At 40.0% G+C, this 10,328-nt stretch overlaps 1 protein-coding gene across 1 annotated transcript in view; it reads right to left on the reverse strand.

Annotated features, from left to right (window-relative positions):
- Window positions 1–9,037: 9,037 nt before the first annotated feature.
- Window positions 9,038–10,328, reverse strand: part of LOC311321220 (A disintegrin and metalloproteinase with thrombospondin motifs 20) — a gene marked incomplete at its 5' end in the record, with an annotated part of 93,732 nt that continues 92,441 nt past the window's right edge. Inside the window, 1 exon segment of the mRNA XM_084453162.1 lies at window positions 9,038–10,328. This exon segment is cut by the window's right edge and continues 1,068 nt beyond it.

Here is a 10,328-nt window from a genome sequence, read left to right on the forward strand (position 1 = left end):
TGGTTTGAACCAATAGTCATCGAGCTAATAGGCAGGTTATCAGTATAGGCCTATCTTCAACATGTTGGTTTCATATCTATGGATCCATTTCGTGTCACATCAGAGATTTCCCACGGTTGTGAAGACAGCGTCTTATTGCATTACCTTACATTAGATTACATTACGTTACATTACAGTGAATTAGCAGACACTTTTATCCAAAGTGACTTACAATAATTGAATTTAACATAGGAAGGGGCAGCGAATCTGCTGTCCTGATATCAGTGAGCAGTTCGTTCCACCACTGCGGGGCCAGGATAAAGAGCCGTGACCGTGCCAATCGACCACAGGTGCCTCGGAGTGATGGGGCAACCCCTCGCCCCGAGGTAGCAGAGCGTAGCGGTCGGGGGGGGGTGTAGGGCTTGACCATGGTGTGGAGGTAGGAGGGAGCGGTTCCTTTCATTGCCCTGGAGGCTAGTACCAGAGCTTTCAACTGGATGCGAGCTGCTCCTGGGACCCAGTGAGAGCGGAGCTTGTTGAAAGGCAGCCACAGAGACAATGTCACAAAGGTTTGTGCAGGGCAGCAAGATTCAAGATTATTTTATTCATCCATGTAATGTTAATGTACAGTGTACAGTCACAGTAAAATGTTGATGCCGGCTTCAAGATTATGCTACAGATAAACTCTAATATTAAATTCCAAATTACAATTATACAACGGGTAGTTCAGGTCTCTGATTGGCTGGAAGCCATTGTAAAATACTCTGTAACCACACACCCGTTGTAAAATACTCTGTGACCACACACCTGTAACCGCATAACAAATATTTTAAGTATTAATGCGTCGCCAATCCTGTTAACATTTCAAAACATCTGAACATTAATTCAATGCTATTACCTAGCTTTCCATCCTTGCGTAGCTAATGTGGCAACATTATGAGAGATGTTAACATTATATCCCCCAAAATGGCAGACCCCGTACAGAACCTAGTCCACGGTCATGGACGATGAAAGATATGGCAGCTCTGCCCAATGGGTTATTTAATCAGTTATCATCTGTGTATGTATAAAATGATCTAATAGCTAGTCTCATTAATCTCCAGTCGACATTCAGTGTATCCTAGCCATGGATGGATCCAAGCTAGATTGCGCAGGTCAGAGGGGCTGGGAGACAGAGGAGGCAGGCCACATACATTTTCTTCAGGAAATGTACATTTATTGTTATTAATAAAAGCTTCCACAAGTGTTACAAAAGTGATACTTTGGAGTGTGGACACTATTTCATTTCATGTTTGAGAAGCATAGTAGCCATGAGACCAGGCTGATATGGTTGACGTAGTAGCTAAATAATAATCAGCACACGTGAATAGATATTGCCATATCGGTTCTCTACCCCTGCTTTCGCCACTACAGTGAAGGTGCAGCCAAAGAGTGTTACAAACTGTCTGTATGTATAAAGCAGTGAGGAAAAATATTGTAGACTGAATTGACAGGACAAAACACTGGTACAGTACAAGTAAGATAATGTTTGATTTACTCCAAGTTTAGTACATGCAGTAATATTTGGATTGCTTGCTTAATTAGAATGCATCCCTGTAAGTCATAAGGACCAATTAATTTCTGTCACATCTTCTTATGGTAACTGGCAGACAGGTCAAAATGGTTCTACTGAGCTCAGTGCAGTGCTAAATTGGGTGTCATGAACAGATGGTGGATTCCCCATCTTGAATTGTGGTACCATATGGGTGTTAAAATCATTGAAATTCAGACACCCATAAAACATGTGAAACTCCATAAATCTTTCCTGTATAGTCTGGATACATCATATATTAGGAAAAAATAACTAAATGTGATGTCTATATTTCAGCCATAAGCCTTGAATTCGAGGTTGTTTTGAAAAGAAAGCGCCTACTGTATGAGGGTAAATGATGGCCTACTCTGGATGTTTTCTGAAGTGGCAACACAATGAGCAATTATGTACAATAGAATGAACATGTCTCTGGTTATTTTAACATCAATAGGTTTCAGAGGAAGTCCCCAGAGGTTTACTCAAAATGTGTTCTCAACGGTTCAGAGAGGCAGGGTTTATCCAGATGCAGTGCTTGAGGAGGAGCCATCTCCCCCACTCACAATGGTGAAAAGTCTGTTCCATCAAAAGAGTTTCCAAACGGATATCCCTTAAGCATAGATGCCCTTAGCCTCTCTAAGAGGAATCTCTCAGTGGGTGATTACACCCACTGCATCATATCCATGTAGTTGGAAATCACCATGATAAAAGCATCATCCTCATGAACACACTCAATTGTCCTATATGAAGGTCCTCAAGCTTTAAATGGGGGCTTTGAGAAGTGTCCGAGACTGGAGTGGGATATGAAAGACTGGAGTGAGATATGAAAGACTGGAGTGGGATATGAAAGGCTTGCATTGACATGATTGAACTGTTTCTCGTTGTGAAGTGGTTTTCTCTACAGTGTAGTGGTCCTATAAGGAGACAGGCAGAGAGGCCTCATTCACAATGCAGGCAGACCATACACACACTCCAACCCAGACCGAAGGCCCTGCGTCAGTCAACATCGGACCCTCATACAGGACCCCTCACTTATATGGGAGATGTTTGGGGTGGGGGGGGGATTTGAGGGTCTTTTTCAAGGAGGAACGGCAGGACAATGTTGCACTATAGAGCTGTGAGGGTGTAGTATGGAGGCGGATAGGAGATATTGCATTTGATTTAAATGTGGGTGTGTTTGGAAGCGTATTTTGGACAATGGTGTACATGTACAATGTATTTTTTGTTTGTATTTCCTTAACCAAACCATTACATCACAATAAGCACCTCTGTATTGAAGTATCATGTGTACTGTACAACAAAGTTGTTGTTTTTTTTACCTGCTACAGTATTCCACAGTTTGGTCATCTAGAGATTTTATCTGGAATCGACAATGGAGGTTTGTTTCAGTGTCTCACTGGTCTTAGAAAACAAAACCTATCATTTAGTCAGGAGAAGGAGGAAGGAGGAGTGGAGACTTTAGACCGAGGGCCCTTCAGAGGAAGTGATTGATTGGAGTTAACCCTGTCAAAGCCAGGGTTATGGATCAGTGCAAAGGGGACTTAAATCATTTCCAAATGTTCACTAAGTACCACACTTAGATGGGGCTGATACAACTCCTTTTTTCTTCTCTTGTCGCTGTTGTTTTTAACTGTCTTCATCCAGTCCTTGCTCCTGGGTATCCTTCGGATAGCTTTCTCTGGAGGCATACAAATCCTGTTATATGCTTACTGAAGACAACAGTGCCCTCCTTTGCTAGTATGAAGCAAGGACATTAGGGTGACTTGGCCATGCACTGCCTGGCATACTAAACACCTACTGTAGGCAAAATTTCAAAACACTTATTCGAAGAACAAATATTAAGAGCAAGTACTCATGAGGTACAGTACCGTGGCTTGTCTTTCAGACGTGTGAGGTTACATGAGACACGTGTGTGTGTGTGTGTGTGTGTGTGTGTGTGTGTGTGTGTGTGTGTGTGTGTGTGTGTGTGTGCGCGCGTGTGTGAAAGAGAGAGAGAGAGCTGTGACATTCTTTCTGGTGTGTTCAGTTGCTAGTCTGGCCTGTTGTCTGTGTCATCAGCCTGGGTGTGTGTGATTAACTAGGTTGCAGGGAATACACCACAGGCCTCTTGTTAGTCCCACTGCAGCGGGACAAAGACAGCATTCTATTTAGAGGTTGTAGCACGCCCCGGTGACTTGCTCTAAAACAGTGAGTTTAAGTGTCCAGATAGCCCATTCGATTGGCGTGTTAAGCCGTTAAAAATAATGAGCTTTTTTCCCCTTGTGGAACTACCATTATTATCATGTATCTAGCTTCCTCTCACACAAAGGACTGGTCACAGGTATGTCTGGCCTTTATTCCATTCATTCTAACTACATGGACCATGTCAACATTTTCCAGACTGTTTAACTGCCCAAGAGGCTTAACTATTGGAAACATTTTTCCACAAAAAGCATTACTCCCAGTCATAAATTTGTATTATATTTAAAATGGGTTTCAACATTTTGTTTTACAGGCCTACTTGATTAGACCATTTTATTTCATTGAATATTTGTTTTTTTTTATCCAAATGTACAAGCAGAGCATAACTGAAATGACCCATACACTATAGCCACTTATATCTCACTGGAGTGCCAGTTCAATGTTCCCCGTCTTCAAACTAGATACAGGTATCATGGGGGGCAGGAAGTGAAACAGGTCACTTTAAATATCTGGGAACAATTATTGACAATAAACTCACCTTTCAGACCAGTGCAGACTACATTTATAAAAACGCAAGGCAGCGACCGCAAGGATCTATCCTCTAAACTAAACTAAACTAAACTAAACTAAACTAAACTAAACTAAACTAAACTAAACTAAACTAAACTAAACTAAACTAAACTAATCTAATCTAAACTAAACTAAACTAAACTAAACTAAACTAAACTAAACTAAACTAAACTAATCTAAACTAAACTAAACTAATCTAATCTAAACTAAAGTAAACTAAACTAAACTAAACTAAACTAAACTAATCTAATCTAATCTAATCTAATCTAATCTAATCTAATCTAATCTAATCTAAACTAAACCAAACTAATCTAAACTAAACTAAACTAAACTAAACTAAACTAAACTAAATTAAACTAAACAAAATTAAACTAAACAAAACTAATCTAAACTAAACTAAACTAATCTAAACTAAACTAAACTAAACTAAACTAAACTAAACTAAACTAAACTAAACTAAACTAAACTAAACTAAACTAAACTAAACTAAACTAAACTAAACTAAATTAAACTAAACTAAACTAAACTAAACTAAACTAAGGAGCTTCAATGCCAGCAAACATACGGTGACCATGGTCTACAGGTCACTCACTGAGAGTGTCCTCACCTTCCAAGCTGACTCAGGTGATCAACCAGGCCAGCAAGATCATTAGTGATAACGACAAACATCTGCAACTCCAGAGCCTATACAATCTGTCCATAACCAAAAAGGCACTCCAGGTCTACTGTATAATGAGCCTAACCAGCTCTTCACTCATCACTCCAGCTGTTGCCATCTGGCTGGAGACTCCAGATCCCACAAGCCAGGAAAAGAGGGTACAAGAAATAATGTGTGTTCTCTGCTGTAGCCATTCTAAACAGGGACATAATAAAATACTCCCCCCCCCGCACACACACACAGCCTATGAGCACTGCTGCTGCTGAAAATATATGCTATGTATTTAAGTTGCGTTTTGCTGTCTGTTTTATACTGTGTTGCCAGAGTGCCGATGGCAAAATTCCATTTCATGTAAATTGAATGGACAATAAAAGTTTTCTCATCTTATCTAACCAGCATAGAGTCATAAAACTAAGATCCCAGAGCAAATGTGAAAATCCCCTCATGGTCTGGTGCTTGTGTTGTGTGTTCTGTGAGCCCTAATGTGTGATTTACACTACAGTCACACATTCACAGATCAATCAGTATCAGAGAGGCGGCCGGTGGATTTTCTATTGGACCACATGTACACACAGGCTGTCGACACATTCCCCTGAACCCCAGGGGTAGTAGGCCACTGAAGGCCCCCCCACATCGCCCCTGTTTGGACCATGCTAGTTCTGATACCATGTCATGTGACACAGTCGCATGCTTGGGATTGGACGAGAGCTGGAATCCCCCATTCCATCCCATGCAGCTGTTACAAATTGACACTTAAGACGTCTGTAGCGCAATAGCTAAAAATGACCTAATTCGGTCTCACTCAGTTACAGTCAATATTGATACAACTCCCTCCAAAAACTCTGACTACATACAGTATCTGATAGCACAGCAGAGTGCATCTGATAACACAGTAGAATACCCTACATGGGTCCTGCAAAAGGCTTCAAGCCCCAAAATAACCCAGTTGGCATTGGAGATGTGCAAATCCTGCCTGGTTTCAATAGATTGGGATATGATCACTGTCTGTCAGGAGCTGTCTGTGATGGCTGCCGCAGCGCTGCTATACCATACACTGACATAGGCTACTGCATAGGAGGACCACACAACACAATAACAAACCAGGATTTAAAGTGAAGATATGATCATTGTGGATTTGCCTCCACTGATAATCAGTTCCAGTCCAGTATGCTCCCAGGTCACAGAACACAGCACAATGCTGCGCAACAGCTGTTTTCAGAACGGAAGAGAGAAAGAGAGAGAGAAATGAAGGAAATGTGTTCACCTCGTATGACCTGTTAGGCCTATGTCAAAGCTGATATATAACTTGATAATATCACTAATTCACTTTATCATACGGTGGAGAAGGCCATAATTACATGATACCAATCAGACAATTGATGCATTTGATTACTAGGTTCAGACTGAATACTGTTAGGCATAATGAACATGTGTTTCTTCTCATATGCCCCAAAGATCAACTATGAAAAGTACTGTACCGACTTACTTCATATGATGCTCCATTGCCATCTTGTGGCCTGCAGTGGAAGCGCAACATAGAACTGGTCTATTTACTTTATGAGCCTGAAACAGGTCGTTATTGTATGTTTGTTACATGTTGTACATTTTATAACATACAAAATAATGATAAAATAAAAAAGCTGCTCTGTGTACAGTACAAAATCAAGAACATTTGCAGTTCCTGTAAGACATTTTAGTTTGTGGAGCGGATGAGATTTTGATGAAACTTCAAGAGTGAGCCTTTTTGAGGTCTCTTTTCCTGTAGAAAAGATTTAAAGCATGCCATTCTGTCTGCATTATTGTATAACATTATACTGTATGTTATAGCTTTACTTGCACATTGTTGGAGATTGGAAATGTTTGTCAGTGCTACATCAAAGACATCATCCAGTCCTACCTTGTAAATGTTATTCTTCCTTTGAAAGGAAAGTTGAGTGTAACTCTCCTCTAATCCAGTGGGGGGCAGTGTTTAATCAATTCAATTCAAGGGTCTTTAATGGCATGGGAAACATACTGTATGTTTACATTGCCAAACTAAGTGAAAAAAAACAAGTAAATGAAAACAAAACAGAACAATAACAGAAACAAAAAATGTTAACAGTACACTAAAAAAGGCAGTAAAATATGTTACTATTACGTGTGTACTCATACACTAGTGCTTGCTTATTCAACAATGTGCAAATACTGTACTTGAAGTATGGAGGGTAAGGGTAAAGATAAGTGGGAACAGGATGTAAACCTTACCCTTAAATGAGTTTTAAAGAAAGAGAGGTATTTAAAATGATACATTGCTAGTCAACAATGTGCAAATAGTTGAAGTACAAAGGGCAGAGATGTTGTACCGTATCCAACTCAAGCCTTCTCAGTGTCTCAAGGGAAAAGAAGCAAAGGCCAACTTTGATTGGAGTTGATGTTCTACAGTACTTGGGGCCCCTTGAGGCCGTTTCCCCTGTAAAACACTTGTGTTTGGAATTACTTTATTGTGTGGTCAAAAAGAAATCTGTCCATACATGCCGTACACTTTAATATCTGTCATCTGTATGAATCAATATGGAACCCCTCAGTCCTGGAACAGTGGTCCCAGCCCTGACATGCTTTGAACCAGACTGCTGCAGTGAATAAGATATGGTGTGTAGTGGAATTTCACATTAAGGAACTAGACGGGAAGTTTCCTTAAAGTAGAAGGTTTTTCATGGCTAACATCAATCGTGAGTGGCTTTTATGAGGATCTTCGGTGCGGGTCTGTGCTTTTCAACACAGTCATTAGGGATGTATGTTCCATCACACCAGAGCCCAACAAAAATCATCTGACTTCCTCATATAACTTATAGGAGATTCAATGTTCACTTGGCTTGGCTTGACTGGAAAACACTTCAAGCACGGCTTGACTGGAAAACAGCTTTAGGATTATTGTTGTGATATAAGCCATTTCTAAATTTGAAAATGTTTAGCCTTTTAAGGAGTCAATGTAATAGTTTTTTTGCACTGGCACAGAATCAAAGTAGTTCTTCGGCGATTATGGTATCTGGTTTCATTTAATGTACAAAGCTATCACTGTGCAATGAGCCTTGCAAAAGTGTCTGGTACCTAAACAGCCCACCTAGCTGTGCCTTCATTACCAAGTCATTCTCAGTGATATAATTAGTTGGAACTGCAAAGCATTCCTTTTAGAAGGTTCCCAAAGACTATTGGAAACATGCCTTATTCTTTGATTTTGACATAACAATTTGGTGAGTCATTGGTTGAGCTGACAGCTCCAGCTGCGGGTCCAACACCCTGTGTGCTGTGTGTTTTTAGAGAGGCACTGGCCATTCTCCGTGTTTATGCGTCTCTGAGTGGAAATATACTTAAAGACATGTTGTGGAAATGCCACCTGCACCAGTAAATGGATCCACATGGACTCATAAGCAAGCTAACACACGTACTGAGCCAAACATAACTCTGACACTCATTATTAACCAAAGGCTGCTCTGTGGTCAAGCGAAGGGACACTGATGTGGTAATCATACTGTATGTAGTCATTAAACACATATGAAACCACGGTTGTTTTCATGCCTCCTCAAGGCTTTGACCGTGTAGATGGATTGTACGGTATGGATGCTGCCTATACCCTCAGAAGGAAGATTCTTTCAAAGGGCTCTTCAGATATCAATGTGGGAAAATAACTTTTTCTGGATCCTGGTAGAATAACCTGTAATTGGTGAAATGGTTCAACTGGAACCTTTGCCACCATGGGGTAGAGCGGGTCGTCCAATGATCGTGGGGTCGGCGGTTCGAATCCCAGCTCCTCCTGTCTACATGTCGATGTGTTCTTGAGCAAGACATTGAACCCAAATTGCTCCCAATGAGCTTGTCAACCGGGGAACCTAAAGGTTCTAGACAGCTTTTTGACACGGTTCTGCAACAGGTTCAAGACAGCTTTTTCACACAGTTCTCGGTTGTATAGATTATATACTGTACACTTTCACACCTGTTAAGTAGTAAATAGTCTAAATAGGATATAATGATGGTAAAACATTTGAACAAAGTCAGTATATTCGAAAAGCATTATTTATTTATTTTTATTGTTGCTTATTTTACAGTGTTAGTAGAGTAGCAATACCTACAATATTGGTACAATTAGTTACCATAGCACCAGAATCATTCATTTTTTTCACAGGCTACATACCGTACTGTACATACTTAAGGTACATATGATTTTTAAAAACATCTTTGGATAATACATAGCAAACAAGCACCTTTTTATTCAGTACCAATGCCCATTTGATTTTCAACACAGCGTTTACATTTCAAGTATGGATATTAAAAAATACACATATAGCATAAGTTACAAATCTTAACTGTTATATATTTTTTAAATGATTATTTTTTCTACAAAATCTATGGCACATAGTGCATCAAGTTTTCTTTAAATTTCTGATACAGACCTCATAGTACAAATTGCCTATCAAAGAAGAATGATAGCCAAAGGTTTTCTAGCTGCTCATTGACTTTTGTAAGGGGTTTTCGTCCATTCCTCAAATCAAAAGCATTGGTAGCTGCATTGTCTGACAAGTTCTAATCTGCATCTAAGATATTTTGGTTAAAGCTTAACATCAGAGTTCCAGCTGACAGAGTTGCCAGGTCTGCCCAGTTAGTTAGTGGTCATATTGAGCCCTATCGTCTAATAATAGGACTCCTTCAGGGTGGATGTCCTCATGTAAGGACATGACTGAAATATCAGACAACCCTGCAGCTTGTTCTTCAGCTACATTAATAAGACCGTGCTCAGAAAGTTAGTATGGGCATCATGCAAGCGTACATTTACACAAAGCTTGAAGGCCAAACCTTTCAAGTTCAAATGTACAGTATTCAGGCCCTGGCGAAGCTATCTTCAGCTCACATGCCAGTGTCTTCCTTCTTAAGATTAGAGGTAATTCCAGTATTTCAAAAGCACCATTCCAAGGTTCTCTTTCAGGTTAGTGGTTACACACTCTACAAATGGTAATACTTATTTCAGCAACAAACAGTAAAACAAACAATGGCGTGTCCATTGGTAGTAGTCATTGTCTCTTAACATTGAACATATCTACATATCATTACAGAATAAATATGGTCAAACATAAATATCTTACAACACATATCCCAGGTGTGTATGGATGTTTTTGTGAGAGGTAGGGTCGCAGTGGTCGCAGCACCTATCGAACAAACACGTGGTGTGGAAGGATGACCTCACACCTGTGCCAGACTACAGTGAAACAGAATGAGAACTTGAGTTCACCTTTGATCTAGATTACACGAAAAAGCATGCATGAGCAATTACAACTGTGATTCAAAAACAAAATAATACAAAGCAAACTATTTCCCCCATAGTGGATGAGGGCGTATTGTTTT

The sequence above is a fragment of the Borostomias antarcticus genome (assembly GCF_949987555.1).
Source record: "Borostomias antarcticus genome assembly, chromosome: 18".
NCBI lineage: Eukaryota > Metazoa > Chordata > Actinopteri > Stomiiformes > Stomiidae > Borostomias > Borostomias antarcticus.